General features: G+C 37.1%; 1 protein-coding gene across 2 annotated transcripts in view; it reads left to right on the forward strand.

Moving 5' to 3' along the window:
- wscd2 (WSC domain containing 2) overlaps positions 1 to 20,690 on the forward strand; it is a 71,538-nt gene that overhangs the window by 13,458 nt on the left and 37,390 nt on the right. The window contains exon 1 of one of the 2 annotated variants that reach the window (XM_053610883.1): positions 1,217 to 2,866. The exons of the other annotated variant lie outside the window; for it this stretch is intronic. The gene's annotated coding sequence lies outside the window, so the exon portion shown is untranslated. Of the gene's footprint in view, positions 1 to 1,216; positions 2,867 to 20,690 lie in introns of those variants that run through there. 2 annotated transcript variants of the gene reach the window in all.

Raw genomic sequence — 20,690 nt, forward strand, 5'->3', positions numbered from 1 at the left:
TGGACACGCTGAAGAACCCTTTAACATTCACTGAAAGCGCAACTGTGGATGCCACAGGCTACATGACTCTGCATATAATCACCCATTCCAGTGGGAGTTTCATTTTGATCTATATCACTGATTACTGAAGTTCTACAGGAGAGATAGCATCTGTATGGAGAAAAGGAAAAATTAAGAAAAGAATCAAGAAACCGTAGAGAACTGATGCTGGATCTGCAGGGACGGAGAGCAAGATATGGAGAAGCGTTCTTGAAAACTGACATGGAAACAGAATTTGGAGAGAAATATGAAGAGACAAGAAGAAGCAAAACAACAAAGAAATACAAACTCTGAAAGGAGAGTGTCTCTGAGCTCAGCGGTGTATATTGAGCTTATAATAAAAGAGCAACGCTTATGAGTCAACTCCCTCTTTAAGTAGATAGAAAGACATCAGTTTATACATAATTAATAAAAAATATGGGGCCGTGCTTTTGTCAGAAAATAGTCAACAATGACAGGGTGCAATCGCAGCAATTGGCTGGCAATAAGATTTTTTTTTTTTGGTAAAGACGACACATCATACTTTTTATTTGTTTATACTTACATTTAATATTATTACTTTAATGTAATTATAGCAGCTAGCCGTTTCCTCACCAGTGTCACAAATTCCCTCTTCCAGCAAACATCCCAGTTCCAGCATGGCCAGTCATGTGTTTTGTTTTTCGTCCTCCATATGCTTTTGTTTATTATTAGTATGATCCTTTGTTTCTGTTTTAGTCCTGTCTTAGACCCTGCCTTTTATTAGTGTGTTACTGATTGTGTTCATCTGTTCTGTGTTTGAGTCTTAATTATTTTCCACTTTTATATCCTCCGTGTGCCACTGTTTGTCTTGTCGAATATTTCATGCTTCACCAAGATATAGTTCCCTGTGTTGTAGTTCCTCATTGTTTTGACCCAAGCATGTGTATTAGTTTATTAAGTATTTGGATACCATGATTCTTGGACTCCTTATAATACATGCACATGTTCTAACTAGCCTATCTTTTTCTCCTGGCTCTTGAAGTGAATAAAACACATTAAAACGCGGCTTGTCATTTTCCATAGAATGCTGAAAACGTTCCAGTGTTGGAAAACGTAAAGTCATTGCTTTACATGTGACCGTTACAAAGCACTGACAGTAGAGACTCCTTCCTAAAATGCTTAATATGTCTCTGCACTTAAAGGTTCACCATATTAACAATTACACACACTTTTTTTTTTAAAGTGGAACGTTCAACATACAAGTCATTGTGAATTAGTTGTTGCTATAGAAATTATAAAACATTGGAAAGAATGCATTGATGTAAACATGCGATTTGCCTTACAGCCAGAATTACTGTCACAGCTGCCTGTTACGCCACGGCCAGCAGAGGGCACTGGCTCGGGTCCGGACGAGTCACGTGACATTGTTTTTGTTCGCTCGCTTCCTGATTGAGCATTTTGTGTTAAGTGACTTTAATTTGCCCCAGGTGTCCATGCTTTGAGTTAATGATGTTCTTTATTTAAATGCCTGGGTGACTGAGCACTTCGCTCAGTATTATACCGTGTCTTTGGTTGATCCTTGTGAGTATTGTTTGGATCAGTAGTTGCGTTTGTTTTCCCATTCCTCGAATGTTCTCGTTTCCCGGTGAAGACCGCGTTTACTTTAACCCTGAGCTTGTGTCTAATAAAGACTGTGACCTGCACCTGCATCCGCCTCCAGTTCCGTCTCGTAACACTGCCGTTATAGACAATTTATTTTTCTATAACTTTCTGACCAATCAGAATCAAGAATTCAACAGCGGTGTGGTATAAAATATTTATAATACCTTAATGTCTCTGCTTATTATTTGGTCGCTCATCATAAAGCATGTTATTCAGTAAGCACTATGAGTGGTTCATTAACTGCTATAAAAGTAACCGAAAATTGATGTAGTTTAAGTCTGGAACGACTAAGGTGTTAAAGATCAAACTGAATTTCTCAGTTAAAAAACAAAGCAAACTTCTGTTAAAAATGAGTCAGTTGATTTAGAAAAGGTGTAATTGTGGGTTTTCAGGAAAGTAACGCTTTAAAAATGATTGAATATACACGCAAACATTTATTCATTTGGCAGACGCTTTTGATCCAAAGTGCTTTACAAATGAGAATCCAACAAACAGTCCATCAAACAATAAATAAGAAAAATGAAGTATAATAACTGTGCCATGTTGCACAGTAGCTATTCCAGGGAAAGAATAGAATGAAAATGTGCATGTGCATAAGCGTGGGTTTGAGTATGACTAAATCACACATCATTTTGAGAGAAGCGAGTGTCAAAAAAAGAAAAAGCAGAGGTGTTTTGGGGGAGAAAAAAATGTCACATGCTGCAGCAATGACTGTAAATGTACATAAAGAGAGTGTGGGTTGTTATGCTGAACAAAGTCTGGCACTGCCCAAGAGATGAGCTAGGCATGTTAGACATGAAGGACAATTCTAAGGGTTTAGAGATGAAAGATAAAGAAAGAGGTAGGTGTGAGAAATAGAAGAGGGCCATTTCCTTTCTCAGCAAAGTTTCACTTCCTTTTGCAGATCTCTTGCAGTTGCACAGTTATGAATGTCACATGATATACACTCTGTTATTGTTGGTTATATTACAGAAAACATTGCAATACTGTGCTATCTACACACTGTGTTGTAACTTCTGACTATAGTGATTGTAGCCTCATGTTTCAGTACTGTTTGTAATGTGATATGATTTATTTCCGCTCACAAATTGGAGGTGTATATCAACAACATCACATGAGGGTACACACCGCAGGGAGAGAGGGGAAGTATACAAGGGGATTTAAAAAAGAGAAAAAACGAAGAAGAAGAATGCAGAAGTCCAATGTAGGTGAAGCAATTTATTTGCAAATTTTATTTGAAGTATGTATAGAGTATCTGTATCTGTGTAGTGCTCTGGATAGTTTTACTATTTATTTAAATAAATTAATAAAACAACAACCAAGATGTAGAAATGGTAGCACTGGCAGCATGGTGCGTAAATTCTGCCTCTGACAGTTCCTCAACCTCAGCTACATCACTCCAGTTCATAAATGTCTAGAGATGTGCATGTGACTGGTTTTATAAATCCTGTTCACACAATTGTTAGTTTTGTTTTTACGTGCCTGTGATGAACCAATGAAATTTGGGTCTAATTTTAAAAAAAACTAAACAAACTAGTAACCTAATTTAAGCCACTTTTTCCATCGAAAAAAAAAAAAAAAAGCAGGCAAAACAAACATGAACATGAAATGGAAAAAAATCAGTTCACTGAAGGGGAAAGGACATGGAAGATATTTGCTTCCGGTATCTAGGTGACATTTGACATGTGAGTTCACAAGTGTCAGTTTTGTTTGTAAAACAATGGATGATTTGCTTATTATTAATTAGCAGTCACACCAAAAGTTTGCCTCGCTGTTTTTTTTCTTCTCTCTATTGCTTGGTGCACACCTGAACAAAGCTAGCTAGCTATCAGTTATCTAACAGCTAATATCTTTCACTACTGTTGTAGACAATTTATCATCATGTAATATGACTTGGACTGAACTGCAGAAAAAACTACAGCTGGTACACTTGTTTACAAAAAAAAAACCTTTTTCCGCCCTCAACCTTGTTCCAAAACTAGGCCAATTTGAGGGTAAAACCATGAGCTTGGCAACCCTGTCTGTAACAGCTGGGTTAAAAAATTATTATAAAATAAGCTTATTAGCTGTTTGCTTGTACTGTACATCCTTATACATTATTATTTTTGTCATTAGTGTTGAGCCATCCCATCCACTGACATATGTTTTGTGGTAAAATTCTTTTTTTATTTTTAAAAATTTTTCTCTCTCTGCCTGCTAAGATGTTCTTGTTAGCATTTCTGGCATCTCTGCTACAGTCATGTTGCCTCAGTGCCTCCACCATTTTGTGAATCTAACAATCTTCATTTTATTATCGCAACAGGCCTTAATATGGAGACGGAACCTATCCAAAGAGTATAAAAGTTCAAAGTTTTGGAACACAGCCTTGTATGTCAACGTTAGCCGAGGGATTTTAGACTTTGAGTATCATTTTCAGTATGTTTTCATGGATAATAAAGGCCCGTAACTACACACGGACACAAACACTGCTAGGGGGCTGTTTGAAAAGTTCTAGATTGCATTACATTCTGATGGCAACATTTGCCTGCACTTTCTCCATTTCATTATAAGAAATCAAACAAGTATACACAAAACACACACAAAAAAAATGCTTTGTTTAAGGTCAGATCAAATCTGTGGCTTGCAGTGCCTGAGTAAGGCTTGCCAAGGGAAGAAGGTTCAGCCTTCATTTAAACAAATCACACTGGCACTGTGTTTCTTAATCAGTTGGAAGTTAGAGCATGTCCAGTTCACAACTGCAGTTCATTTCAAACACACAGTTGTACCATGAGATGAGTTATTACTTTGTTTAGGATCTTTTGGAATGTCTAGTGTTCGCTAAACCATTAGACACCACATTTCCAAACATGGCTCGAGTGTGTACTTTAGTGGAAATGATAGTTTTCCATGGCTCAGTTGGGAATCTTTTATTGTTGAGCATGGAGTTGATGGGGAAAATTTGCTTTACCCTTGGTATTAATACCTTATTTAATTGGAGGAGGTAGTGATTAGGAGGTAGGACTTGTCTCTACTCCACATAAGCATGTGATGGCCACAAGAGCCCGCTCCTTTCTTTTCCACCTCTTTACTTTCATCTAATCGGGCTGTATTGACTTTCATACTTGATTCAATTTCTTATTATGGACTCTCTTTCTTCTATTTTTTTTTTTTTTTGCCGCTCTCTGCTAGCCTACATCCTGGTGAGATGACTGATCTCTGTCAAATCATATTATTGGCTGATCTTCTCATCTCATGGGTCCACATCTTGCCTGATGCTGGATCGGATGTACAATTAGGTGGGAAATACAATTGGACAAGGAGAGAAATGAGAGGAAGAGGAATAATGTGTGTGTGCATTCAAAGTGTGATAAGCAAAATGGATGCCATTAAAGAAACTACAGTTTTACATAAAATAAGAAAAAGGATTTCTGAACCTAGTCACGCCCCCCCATTTGTTTCTCAATTTGGTCACCTGCTAATTCCCACCCCCCCCCCCCCCCCACCCCCAACTCTCCTCTCTCATGTGAGAGCTACCACCTGGGGAGGGTGAAGGCTAACGCTTGCTTCAGAGGAAACACCTGAAGTATTTTAATAAATCTGTGTAAAATACTACCTTTTACTTTACAATTATGCATAGAACATAGCATTACAAGGAATGGTGACACTAGCTTACACTTTCTACGTGATTACAGTATCAACTTATAGCACATCAAAGCTTTATTAGCTATTTGAGCTTATACAAATGCTTGCAATTATTATTATAGATAAATTATATATATATATATATATATATATATATATATATATATATATTACAATTATCACTTCTAATGAGTTATGAATATGGACTTTATAAAAAGTGTTATTGGGTTTATTTTGGGATAAAATGACATACCAATGTTGCCATGTACTCATTGGTAAACTCCTGTAAGTCATTAAACAGGATGTGTTTGTACATTATTTAGGGATGATTTGTAATTATCTAAATGGACTCTATGCCAAGCTCCACAATTCATTACAATGTGATTGAATGAGAGCAGTTAAAAAAAATGAAAATAAACACACGTTCAATCATGGATATTGTTTTCATCCTGGTGCATTTGGCCTCATCATCATGATTAGAAAAGTGCTTCAAATGTTATTAAACCAGTGTACCACATATGAACACATCGGCATTCAGTACTACTGAATGTTCATTTCGTTCATTAAAAACAAAACAAAACAGTTGTTCCAGGTGCAAAGCAAATCACAGGTTCTCGGTACTGTTACTATAGTAACACATCACACAACTGGACTTGTATGGTGAATGTTTCACATAAACGTACTTAAGTAACTGTTTATATGGTGAAGTTTTCTGTAAGGGGGTGTTTATTATGCGTCTCCATTTTCAGCACTTGGGAAAGTATTCAGGACAGAGAACTTTGTGGCGTGCGGTTTCTCTGTAGCATGGCAAGCTGCCTTTTTTTTGTCTTATTAACATTGAAAGAGTGAATAGGCTGGTGATTTAGTGAACATGCTGGAATATTGTTTGAAAAAATATCTTTTGACAGCGGTATTAGTGTTTGATTACATTTTATTAAACAAGGAATTTAAAAAAATAAATTTTTCATGGTGTACTCAGAATTTTGGTCCCCAAAGCAACGTCACTGAAAACTGGAAAGATTCCAAACATTTTTGTGAACACATTTTCCAAAACCTTGCTTAAATTTCCCCTCACTTTCAAGGATTTTGTGATAAATGGCTGTCCTCCCTCAAGGTGAGTGCTTGATTGGGCAGTGGTATAAACAGCTCTCTCTACTGACACAGTATCACCTGGAAACCGAAGCTAATCTTTAGGTTGTGAAACCATAGCTTTGAATGATGAGACTGAAAGGCTCCTCAGGACAGATACACCATGAAGCAGTCCTTTTTTCCCAACGACTCAAAGACAGTCTTTGTTCTTTCTGGTGGCTTGAGGACATCATCTGACCTCTTGCTGACAGACTGGCCTCTATTCATTGGTCATTGAAGATAATTAGCCCAAATTGAGCACCAGTTAAGGAGTTGCCTTTTTTCCCTGACATCTGTTTGGTTTCATTCTCTAGAACGATCTGAACGGTCCTTGAGGCACTGTACAAGTTGAATACATTTGATGTGTTAATGTTACAGTTAACAGTGCAGAATTCTGTTAGTTTGTAGCGCTTTTAAAATGGTTCATATCATAATTTTAGGGTTGATAAATGTCCTCAAGCCAAGCCAGTGGTCAACTAATGATGGTGAACCAGTCAAAATGTCCATGATACTCTAAAGCAGTTAGATCAGCTGGTTCAGTTTAACTGGAACAGGAAGTTAGACTTCTAAGGACTAGGCTTGTTGACCATGACTCTCACTGGCTTTTTTTCTTCTAAATACAGAAAATGTAACTGAATTTAAGCTTTAATCTAGACAAGCTAATAATACATTTTGTCATTACCTGTACGTTATAATTATACATACAAATATGAACGCTCCAAGCTTCTCCTGCATGATGCCTGTTACAGCCTTACAGAGCTTTAATCACTGCAGTACTTCCCCATCTGAGAAAGAAAAAAAACCCCCAATGTGTTGCCGCTCATCAACCTGTACTAATTCTAAAACTAAATCTATGACCACATCTTTGCAGCACGTTGGTAGATATAGAGCTCATTTTAGATACATGGTAATGTAGCTAGGTTCGCTGATCTACTTTCTGAATGTTATGACTCGCGTTGTCAATGCAGATGAGATTCATGCTTACAATCTCTAGCATAACTTGGTCTTCCAGAATCTTCTAAGTGTTTCTTTTTTTTTGCCATTAATTGGAAATCAAAACTTATTGATTCCACCATTTGTTCCTAATTATGTTGGTGGTTAATTAGATATTTAAAGTTTTCTTTCCAGTTCCAGATGTGCTAAAATGCTTGTGTGTGCTTTGCTTTATCTATAACCCAGATACAGCCACATAAAAAAGGTTAATTTTGCATTAGGCACTTCAAGTTTATTCTCAACTAAAGTTAACCATGGATTAAGGCTACCAACCTGATAGTTCTCTGAAATCAGTGAGTAATGAAACACTTAAGGATGTTATATGAAAATAATCAACGCTGGAATGGTGTGATATAGGAATTTATTGTCTTTTAGCAATTCATATTTTCCTATAACAGCAGATCCCAAAGTGTGTGTGTTTTTTTTTTTTTTAAATCAGCAGTTGGTATTAAAACAACAACATGTCATACTATAAACACTTGACGTTAATATGATTAAAAACCATACAGAAAATATGTAAAGATTTCCTGTGTAGTAAAGCTAAAAGTATTGCCTCCGACAGCTTGACCTCCCGAGTGTTACAAAATCGCTGATATGTTTATGTGGAGCGTCCCTGTGTTACACTGAAAACAAAAAAATAGATTCAGTGGTTCAGCAAATATGAATATTTTTTACATGAAAAAAGCAAATTATTAGAATTACTTACTTACTTAAACGTTCTGTACTAAATTATTGCACGTAAATATGTGGCTAAAACCGGTAAAGTGTAGATTTTGCTTACTTGGCTGGGTTAAATGTAATATTATTGTGCAACTGCTCACAAAATTAGAAAAAAGAAGAAGCAATGTTTACGTGAAGCGAGTGCATACTAATGTGGGAACGTGGTTTTTGAACTTGATTTGCATATGCGTTTTCAAACTGATTTCATTTTGAGCGTTATGAATGGGTTGTTTTCAATATTGGTTGTTTTCTTTATGAGTTTCAAGTTTGTGGTGTGTGTGCGCGTGCATGCAAGTCAGTTAATTAGTCATCTTGGGTTCTGCCAGTTCAGTTTTTATGTAGGCTGATGTAAATGCATTTCACCCATTGGTGTTCTACTTGCGGTTGGAAACCATTTAAATTGTTAGTGGCCATTAAGAAGCAATGATAACTTTTAGATGATGGGTACTTTTTTACAATGTTGATATTTATGTAGCTCATTTAAGCTCTCTTGCATAAAATGAATAAAAGTCAAATTTGCTTAAAAAAAGGAACAAATATTTAATTTAATTGTTTTATTTTGAAAAAAATTAACTAATTATAATAAAAGCTGCTATTTAAATTTACTTAGATTTTTTTAAATGAGAATAATCCTTGGTGACATGTAAACCTTATTTAATAAACCTTAGTAAATGGTTTATTAAATAAGGTTTAATAAATGTGTGGAAATTGTTACCATGATTTTCTTGAGTAAATCTCACTCCAGTATTGTTTTTTTTTTTTCAATGTACCATAGAAACGATAATGTATTAGACAGAGCTCTTTACTTTGTCTTACAAATGGAACTACTGACAGAGAAAATTATTATTATTATTATTATTATTATAAATTAACACCCTCTGACAAATCATAATGGAGAACTCAACAGTGCTGCGGTATTGAAAAGAACATGTAGACATTTCCAGAAATCCTTGCATTTCTTCTGGATTCCTTTCTGTTACTACTACTACTACTACTACCACTACTATTGTTATTGTTGTTGTTGTTATTATTATTATTATTATTATTATTATTAAAGTTGCTCTATTATACTGGTTTTAGATGTGTTTTCCAGTTAAATCTCAAACTGGCTGGGAAATCCAGTGTCCTATTGTGGAACCTTGTTCACTTAGCTCTCGGACACTGACATCATAGCCACATATTCAGATATGGATTAGCGGATTATGGTCTTTTTTAGCTTTTTTTTTTTTAACTTACCTCTCTGTCCTCTCTTTCCCTCCATTTCAGTTTCTTTCTCTCTGCATTTAATAAAGGAATGGGCACTTAATGGACTGTGGAGTATTATACAGATTACAATGGGATGCTCTTGGCTGATCCGTTTGCTTAGCTTTCAGAGTCATTGAATTTGGCTAAACTCGAATAGCTTTTGACTGCTGTGTGGGTGGAGGGTTTGCTTTTGTTGGTTCTTCATTTAAAAGTCTTAGGTGATGGTTTTATTGTCTTTGTGATTTGCATTAATTGCATAGGTTCCAATATATGTGGTTTAGTCATAGTTTTTTTTTTTAACTTGCTATGGTGAAACACTTTTTTGCTTTTTTACAGTTAAAGCAAACGAGCATTGACCTATGAATTCACAAGCCTCAAGCCACAAGTGTGGGTTTCTTAGCACAACCCCAAGCAAGGTCCCCTTCCCTTAAAAGGCTAGACAGTTAAGGGGAGAAGCAAGGTTTATTTCTGCTCTTTAGTCTAAATGTACAGGAAGGTGCGTGTTTGTCAATAACACTAGTTAAACTGTCTAAGAAAAACCGCACGCCAATTCCACGTCATCATAAATAAGACGATACCAATCAGAAAAAAAGCTTGCTCACAGAAGTGTTTAAAATAACATTTGAAAAAAGAAGCCAGGGCTTTCTTTTTCTTTCAAAGTTTTGTATTTTTAACCACAGCTATGGTTCAATGATCACTGGGGTCATTTGTCAGAGTATTTGTTTGGCTTATTTGGTTATAAATAAGGTTAAAACAGTCACACAGATTTTAAGCCATCAGAATTCGAGGAAAACCAACCCCAGTTAAAATCCCCCACTAAAATGGATCTCATTAAAACTAAGCTTGGATACTTGCTGACTTAGGGAGGATAAGGTCTCACTACATGCCACGCAGAAGGTAGTCTATAGCAACCAACAACTGTCAGTGAGCTTTCGTTGCTGAGCTCACTATTCAAAGTTAAAAATTCAGAGTGCTCACTGATTGATACTGAGGTTAGGAGGGTGAAGTGGAAATCATTTATTTTAGGCAAATGGCGATGCCATCTCCCTTTCAGTCACAGAGGTAAGACTTTGTAACCCTTAATTGCAACATCGTTAAAATACATTTGCTAAGCCACAACAGTAACATCAGGATCACAAGTTGGTGCCCACAAAGTTGGTTTATGTAAATTCTTATGAATTTTCTACCATGAGACCATGTTAACTCTAGAAGCTACACCATTTTTCATGTAGCAATTTCATCTCAGTTCATCTCCTCGCTGCCAAGTCTCTGCGCACTGTTGACGTTCTGGCAGATAATCATCTGGCTTCCAGCCTGGAGTCATTTTGCTGCTAATTTCAGGACTGTCATTCTGTTCTGCCAAATATAATTAAAGCATGAGTTAAATGCACGCCTAAAGAAAAAGTGCACATTTTCTATCAGTATACATCTGCAGAGCCACCGGAGCACAGATGATTGAGTTATACAACTTTCATGTAGTATTACAGCTTACATTTCATTCAATCGGCAAATGCCTTCACTGTGCCTGGCAACTTATCAGTAAGTGAGTCCGGTCCAAGATTAGAGCTGAGCACTGCTGGTTCTAAAACGTTGAAGTGCTATGATATTATTGGCTGCTTGTATAAATGCCCATCTGCTCACGCCGCTGTCCATTATTTAAATGTAGTTTTGTTTGAGCTGGCTATCCATCACCCGTAAAAGCTTCCTGTCATTTTGGCTTACCCATACAAATTTCATTTAGGATGCTGGCCATTTTTGTTTAAGCTCTAGCAGCAGAGAGCAAGAAGGCCACTAGATCATATCGGTAATAGACACTGACACAAAGCAGCTTTACAAAAATGGAGCTTTAGATTTCTAATGAGCAAGCCAGAGGTGACAGTGGCAAGGGAAGACGCCCTGAGAAGACAAAGAAACTTTGAGAGGAACCAGACGCAGAAAAGGAGCCCATGCTCTTCTTGGTGACATTGGATAATGTGATTATAAATCATTACAGTATAAAGATGTAGAAGAGTAAAGACAAACACCGCTAAGTGTGTAGAAAGGATGATCATATTGTGAACAATGGGGTGATGTGCTAGAACCTGGGGAGATTGAAAACAAAGAGTGCAGCTGCATTCTGGATCAATTGCAGAGGTGTGATTGCACACAGGGGAAGACCTGCCAGGAGTGAGTTGCCATAGTTCAATCTTGAGATGACAAGAGACTGAGCAAGCATCTGAGTGGCCTCTGAGGGAAGTGTCTGGATTCTCCTGTAGAGTAGTGGTGGCTCAGTGCTAAGGGCTTTGAGATTTGAGCCATATTTGAGCTCCAAAATGCTCTCTGGGTGACATATCATGGCTGTGCACTGACCCCAGCGTTTAAATGATTTGGGGGTATGTGAAGAATTTTTATTCACTGTACTTGTACAGTATATGTATAAAGGCTGTCTTTCTTGAAAGAAGACCACATGGCCGAGTCCAGTTAGCAACATGAGCAGAGAATAATAAGGTGTTTCCAGAACTCCACCAAGGTTTTGTGCATTGTCAGGTCGACGATGATGACACATCTCAAGGGATACACAGCAACTCAGCTGACATGAAGCACATCCACAACATAAAAATGAGAAATGCCACTGTGAAGAATTTAGGGAGGCCAAGCATTAAAATATTACAGCTCCATCTGACCCTCCTGTAATTTAAACACTGGATCTTTTTTTTGTCTTAAATTTGCGAGCATGCTTAAAGAATGTATTACATTATAGAAAAATACCGCACAGATTTGTTCGGTATGTAGATGGAGAGGGAAACGATTTTAATGCAGTTAGTGTATTAGAGGATGTTCAGGAAAGTAAAGTGGAGTGGAACAGATTTGATCAGGAAAAGTAGGCTATGAGCTAAATTCACTGGCAGCAAAGACACACACTCATGCGCACACACACACACACACGCACACATGGTTAGAAGCTGCTGGGGCAGTGAAATCTAATGTAAACATCACTGTGCTTGGAGTTTATTTGATTTAATCTGATATGATAGCTGTGCTGCTGAATAGACTCTGGAAACAGTAGAACGGTCTGCAGAGTGAGAGAGAGAAATGCGGAGAAAGAGAAAGAGAGAGAGAGACAGAGAGATGTGTGCCAAAATCGATATCTTTATAGAAAAGAAGTGGTCTAGCACATAATTGGTTTAATTTAATGAAATATCGCATCATACTACACCAATGAGTCAGAAATTAAAATATTGTTTTACTGAAGAGCAACACAGTGTTGAAATCAACATCAGGAGCACATCGTTTAGAAAGGACAAATTGTTAGGAATGTACATGTATTTACTTCTCAGCGGTCAAACTTTAACCACAGAGTCTCATAATGTCACAATATGCTTATTGTATTTACAATTTGGAAGCAGCTGGCTTGATGCTAACATTTGGTACTTAATGTTTCAAAACGGTACGAATATTCTCTTTTTCAGTTTTCTTTTTTACTATTAAAATTATTAATACAGATGCCATTTGTTTTCTCTTTTTCAGTGTCAATATCCTTTATAAATATATTTTAAATATAAAAACTATTTTATTATACGTTTGTTTCTTAACGAAAAAACGCATTTTTCAATGCACCAGCACTGTACTGCTGGATGCCTGGTACCATGTGATGCATATAATGTGCATTGTAGAAATACTGTTGAGAATCATGATATGATAGTTTTCTCATATCACCCACCCCTACTTCATGTCCCTCAAACAAACAAACAAACAAAAAAATGCATACATGTAAAGATAAATAGCTACCAGTGTAATAAGCACGTTTTTATGTCTGCTCTCTCATTTGTCTGTCTATATGACATCAGAAGTGGCATTTATCGTATTTTAAATTTCGGATATATTTTCCCTCATGAGTGTCAACAGTGTTGTTGTTTTTTTAATAAAAATGTTTAGGAGTAGGAACTGTAGGAACGATATATCGATGCTGTCTTGATACTTTGACCAAGCAAGACATGTTCATAAATTACTTTCCATGTAGTAATGATATCTAGTTTTAGGCCAAAGGTCAATCACTTTTTTTCTGTTTATTATAATATTAAAATTATAAACATACATTTTAAAAAGTGTTTATACCAAGAAATGTACATTTATTGTTATACATACTGTATATTGTGGAGGTTTGAAAGCGACAAATGTAAAATATACAGACTTTGACAGTTGTAAAGTGGTGTACGATTTTAAAGCGTGTTTGGCTGTTCGACAAATCCTTAAATGATACAAGCTGAAAATTCTGCCTACCCAGCATATTTCTCCAGCCCTAATGTCATCAAAAAACATGAAAAAAAAGAGGAAGATGACCTTTCAAGGAGGTGGAAGATGCTTTCCAATGTCCTGCTCTCAAGTGTAGCAAACTTTGAGTGTGGAAGTGTAAGGTTTTGGCTACACTAAGATAAGGCGCATGGGTGGTCGGATTAATTGAATCCATGTGTCGTCGCAGGAAACCATGGGCGGAAAAGGTCCCCTGTGGTAACGCACTGATAGCTGAAGGGAAAACTGAAATTAGTTGAGGCAAAACGAAACCACCCACATGTGAAAAGTTTTAGCTACATCATTTACCATGCGAGGTGTTCTCTTTCGCCAGACCTACATATTTCACATATTTCCTAGATTTCTCACATTCTGAACAAGTTTATTCTATTCATATCCTTATTAATATCCAATTATTTTATTGATCTTTGTAGTCTCACAGCTCGGCTGTTTGTGTACTTTTTGTTCTAGACCCAAGACCAAGAGATTGAATTGTAAGTTTCTTCAAGTGTGAGAAAGCATAAGCGCTATCCGCCCTCTTCTACATACATGATCTCACCAATCCCATGATTGGTTAGTGTCGCTGTTGTTGACAGGAAAAAGAGTATACCGTCTCTCCCGCCCAGGCAGCATGGTCGATTTTGCCAATGATTACGAATGACAAAAGAATGTCATACTTTTTATTCATGCATAAGAGTTATATGAGAAACACTTATAAATCCATTTATAGGTATTATAAGAGAGATGAAAAGTCACTGATTGATTATTTTGTTGTAAACAGCATGCTCCCAAGTGTTGTAATCAATAATTTCATTAATTATCCTTTATTTCCAAATAGACAAGTGTAGACAAACTTGATCTAAATAAAGAATACCAGAAGTAGTTGAGGTGGTCTTGCTGTGGTTGTGTCTTTATACACATATGACACATGGCCATTTGCACTAGTTTCCCACAGTACATGTCTGCATGCCCTTTGATAATGAATGTGTGTGAGTGTGTGTGTGTGTACTGGATGGTTAAGGACAGTAGCTTATAGTGAGCTCCCATGCTACTGCAGCTGCCTGCTTTACAGAATTATTTTGAAAATCTTCAGTCTTTTGCATTTACCTCAAAAGATTGGAACCAAGTCTTTTGCATTCACCTCTCTTGTTCTGACCCGATGTGACACCATTTTTCTTTGACTCACTTCCTTTGTTTTATAAATGCTCACATCCTCAGAACATTGTTTATCAGACCCACGGACCTTCTTTTCCTTTCACTAAGCAGCAACAAGATTTCAACATGTTAGTCCTTTAATTCCATTCAAAGGAAAAGGGGAAAAGGTAACAGATCTATTTTTATCTTGGTGGTTTTTAGAATTGCATATGCTGTGCTGAGCATGAACATTGCTGAAAAGCATTTTTTTTATATGAAAAATACACTCGGAAGATCTGAAAAAGCGCAGGATTGCAGTGAAACACTTTTTTTTTTTACTATTCACCTGCCTGATTTTATCCTGATGCTCTATTTCTGCTTGGAGCTGTAGATGGTCCTTCCAAAAATCAGTCAACTCTCACCCTTTCTTCAGTATATCAACTGGATGTGCTAGATTTGTTCCTACAAAACTGCTGCTATTTTTCATAAACACTGCCCTGTGTTCATCCCAGCTCTCTTATTGAATTGAATTGAATGAGGAAATAACTATTAATATAAATACAGTGTGTTGATAATATAATAATAATTAAAAGGATGAACAGTTTTGCTCAGAATCATTGCGAGCCACTTTAATTCATCTTACTTTAAGTGTTAACTACTGTAAAGCGGGGAAACACTAGTATGCAGCATGTAATGTAATGTTAAGACAGTTACAAAGTTCATTTATATGGAGTATTTTTACTCATGGATGTAAGAAACGTTGATTACTGAAGGTGCTCGTTACTTGGATAATGTGGTTCCACCAAATCCACTGATCCAAAATATATATTATAGTTTAGCTGCAGTATATAATACTTCGATAGAAATAGACTTTTCTGTATTTTCAGCTAAAGCAGCAGTCAGAACAAACATGAATAAAATTCACCTGGTGGGGAAAAAAAGCCAGTTCACTGAAGGGGAAAGGACGCTTGAAGTGAAAGTAACATGTAGGTGCTTTTGCTTTACGAGGGCTTTATCTACACTGAAATTTTTTTTAACTGAATTTACTTAATTCAAATGTATACAATGGTTCCACTTGCTGTCTCACCCAAGCTCGGGATCAAACCCAGGACCCTGGCGTTGAGAGGCGTCAATGTAGTCATTTCCTCATATGTTAATCACATTAATACTACATGAATTGATCACACTCACTCTACATAATTCAGTCTAGTAGATTAGATACTTGTTCAGTTAAGTTTATTATAAGCAATGAAATCATGTTTTGGCGAGAAACTATACCCCACAACTATACCCCACAACACAAATTTCACTTCGCAACCATCGGTCTTGTGAGACAGTAGAAAACAATGGGCTGAATAGGTGGCTCTTTTTTTTTTTTTTTTTTAAAGTGCAGGGTAAAATGTGTGTAGCCATTTAATATTTTTAATAACCTTTTTTTGAGCCATTGAGCTATTTTGTGAAGGTATTTGGGCAGCCATGTGATTATCACGTTTGCCTCGCACCTCCGGTGTGATGCCCGCCTCTGCCCTGTGTGCGTGGACTTTGCACAGGACATCTCCCTGTGCTTCGGGGGCTTCCTCTGCGTACTCCGGTTTCCTCCCAAAGTCCAAAGACACGAGTTATAGGCTGATTGGCATCTCTAAATTGTCTGTAGTGTGTGAATGTGTATGTGATAGCTTGGCACCCCTTCTAGGGTGTGCCCCGTGTACCCTGGGATAGTGCTTCAGGCTCCCCGCGACCCTGTATAGGACAAGTGGTATGGAAAATGGATGGATGTCAGTAATAAAAGTGTAAAGACCATTTTTTTCAGGTTAAAGTCTTCATACTTATTCTATTATATTATATTATATACTCGTATGCTTTATTATGTGCAACATCTGACATCTGGGAATGTTCATTTCATAAGAATTATATAAAGTAAGCTTTTGTAATTCTGCCGATTGCAGCCTGTCCACTGACATACGCTCGGGGTTTTGTGGGAGAATTCTGTTCCTTCCTAGCCTGCCTGCTAGGATTTCATTGCTAACAACATTTGCACATCTACAAGGGTGAATTAAACGGAAAGTAGGAGTTTTATTCATTAAAACACAAATTTTTGTCTTGTGTGTGCATGATCTGGATGTTATCTTTACCAGGTGCTAGCAGTGTTTATTTAGAAACACCTGGCCTGATACTCATGCTCACCAGGGTGTTCATGATTACTTTACCACCTGTAATGAGACTAACTACCTCACATGCATCATGGAGGCTTGAGATGGAAAAAAAATACACAGCGTTTTTAGACCTCCTAATCCTGCTAGGAAAGAACCCAGCTGTACTGCATATAAAATAGAGCTCACATTGTTGTTTTTTTTTCTTTTTACTTTCCTCAACTCCGAATCTAAATGTGGCTCTGTGTGTTATGCACAGCGATGCTTGTATTTGTGCCTAAAGGAGAAGGGAGATGAATGGGAGAGAAAGTTCAAATGACAAATAAGAGCATTTTCCACCCAGAACAACCCATTTACACAATTCAAAAGAAACAAAAAAAAAAAAAATAAATAAATCTTGTATGAAATTTAATCTGGGCCTGTGTGCATTGCATTTTTTTTGTTTCAAAATGAAAATGGGAACACTTTATTTGATTAGTATTTTCTTGGCACACACTAAAACATTATTTTTTTATATTTAAATTAGAATTTAAATATTCATGAATCCAAATAGATCCAGATAACTTTTTCTTTAAGTTGGCATTACCGCCTCCCCCCCTCCACTCCCATTTTATTGAAGCTTAATGAAATTGATCTCAGCATCACAAAATAATGAGAACTCTATCACAAAGTTGGTGTTATATTAAGCGTTCACGTCTGATGTCAATAGCAATATTACACTAATAACATACACTTTCTGTCAAAATGTCTGATTGATTTATGACCCTCTGTTATTTATGACCTTCCACGTTCCCCTGACTGACAGTTCTGTAGGTTGTGTAAATTTATGACCTCTGATAACCCTATTGATCTCTATGTGTGTGTGTGTATGTGTCTCTGTGTGTGTGTGTGTGTGTGTGTGTGTGTGTGTGTGTGTGTGTGTATGTGTGAGAGATAGATAGATGGATGGATGGATAGATGGATGGATGGATAGATAGATGGATGGATGGATAGATAGATGGATGGATGGATGGATAGATGGATAGATGGATGGATGTGTTTTCTGGGTTTGTTGACCAGAATGCTTACGCAGTGTTTTGTGAGTTTAGTGTTAACCCCTACTTTTCACAGTTTTCATTCACACAGTGTATACATTTTGTGGTGTAAGTGAATCTTTGTTTCTGAAATGATTTTTATGGTAAGTATTGTTTATTTTGAAGCGTAAAGCATACTTCAGGAGAATATGGTTCTTTGTAAGAGCTGCATCAATACATGCATATGTGCAATAATGTAGGGGAAACAGTTTGTGCATCTATCAGGGATATACTGGACCTTGTGACTGAATGTAGCAGATGTATTAGAATTGTGGACATTGTGTGTAATTACGTCGTCAAGAAATGAACAGACTGAGGTTTGTGAAATGATTGAAACGTTGTTGATTGGCATTCTCGAGAAAACGCTGCGAAGTGTATGAAAGTTCTGCAGTCGCGCGATGTCGTATGATGTCGTTCTCTTTTACTGAAATAAAACCCAAAACACAATTATTCTCTGTGGAGTCTGAGGTGACGATATGTCCGAAGAAATGAAAAATATTTATTCTATACCTTCTAACCAGGGTTCTTTAGGGGGTAAAAAAAGGTTTTAAATATGGCATTTTAAAAGAATCGTGCGTTTCGTTTAAACTGTAAACTATTTTTTCAGAATGGGTTGCCAGCGACGATATTTACGCACTACACAGAACTACCGCTCTAAAATACAAAAGGAGTCAGGGGAGTTTGTCTAGGGCGATTGGCACCCCCATGCCCCCCCCCCCCAAGAAATTTACACAACCTACAGAACTCTCAGTCAGGGGAACGTGAAGGGTCATAAATCAATCAGACATTTTGACAGAAAGTGTGTTATTACTACTAGTAATTAAAGAACCTGGGAAAAGATTTTCCTTACATATTAATTTACCTTGGGAACAGAACACACACCCATATCCACATGCTGATTTTATCTTCATGTCTTATTTGGAACAGTTTTTTCAGTGCATATCACTGCCTTTAATGCCTACATTATACTTTGTATGCCACGTAATTGTGCAACTTGTGGCAGGTTTTAGTTTTGCTTTAGACTATGGTGCCAATATATATAAATATATATACAAATAAAACTGGTTTCACTCTTCCCACGTTTTTAATTTTTTCCCCCTACATTCTTTTGAATGTCTGTGGAATAAAATAAACTATTACATGCCACGAGTGTATCTTATACCATCATTTACACATCTGGCCATGGAATAAGAAACAAAGCGATAACATAAAATATAAAAATGACCTTATATGGCCATGGGCATTGTTTCGACAGCACCTCATGTTAGCATGTTCACTGAGAGAAGGCTAAAGGTTGAGAGGCCAGAATTTGTCCGCTAGTTGCTGTAAGTGTTTTAGAATCGACCATCTGGTGTGCGAGAAGGCGGGAAGTACAGAGAGGGGTTAAAGCGATGAAAATATGTGCACACATGATGACAGACCATAAACACAGCGAAACTAAAGCCGAAACCTGGACGTTTCCTCTAATTTAGACGCTTTTTTAATGTCCGAAAATAAGACTCATGGTAACCCTATTTACATGAAATATCACACACACACACACACACACACACACAAATATTGTTACACAATTCTTTCTTTGTAAATCACCTGCACTAATTGTTTACTACCACTAACCTGAGAGAGAAAGAGAAAGAGAAAGAGAGATAATTGAGAGGATTTGGTTATGGAAAATTCCTGTGTCCTTGTAGCAGTGGAGTCTGATTAAGTAGTTTAAGCACACTCTCTAAGAGCCTCTCTGTGCATGTGTGTGTGTGTGTTTGTATGTATGACCTCCACACACACTGCAGCCTTTGAGAGAAGGAGAGTATGAAGGATAAACTCTCTCATTCTCCTCTCAAAATGTTCCATCCAGAAATATATCTGCATCGACTCAAGTGCATTCATTGTAGACTTTTAAAAAAAGGGGCGGCTGTGGATCAGGTGGTAGAGCGGGTTGTCCCCTAATCGTAGGGTTGGCGGTTCAATTCCCGGCCCGCATGACTCCACATACCGAAGTGTCCTTGAGCAAGACACTGAACCCCAAGTTGCTCCTGATGGCAAGTTAGCACCTTGCATGGCAGCTCTGCTACCGTTGGTGTGTGAGTGTGTGTGTGGATGGGTGAATGAGAATCAGTGTAAAGCGCTTTGGATAAACGCGCTATATAAGTGCAGACCATTTACCATATAAAGAAAGCTGGCCGTTTAACGGCCTTTAGTGAAGTAAATTGTACTTTTCATAAATGGCCACCGAGTCCTCTAAACAAATGCTTTTAATAAAAGGGCTTTTTTTTGTTGTTGAAACAGTTTTCTAGTTTCTAAGCAAAACATAGATCAGTGAACATACTTAAGGATAATCCGAAACGGACGGATCGTGTTTAACAAAAAGCTAAGGAAGTGAACCATCTTCAGAGATCTCATTACACAGCTTGTGAAGCTGATGAGATCTTTTAATTAACAAACGACTATGTGATTAAGTGAAATAGAATGAGTCCCCCTCCCTTAGGGTTAGACCACTTCCTTTCTCTCTCTCCTTTTACGAGTAATAATGTATAACACACTGAGGCGCTGTATATAATCGAGTCCATGTTATGGTTAATTATTATTAAGTTGTATCTACAATTACACAAGGAAAGTTCCGTATTCAGTCGAAGGTCGAGTTATGCGCATGATTTAAGTTGATTTTCCGCTTTCCATTGAGAGTATGCAAGTCACC

Source organism: Ictalurus furcatus, chromosome 22, assembly GCF_023375685.1.
Source record: "Ictalurus furcatus strain D&B chromosome 22, Billie_1.0, whole genome shotgun sequence".
In the NCBI taxonomy this organism is placed as follows: Eukaryota; Metazoa; Chordata; class Actinopteri; order Siluriformes; family Ictaluridae; genus Ictalurus; species Ictalurus furcatus.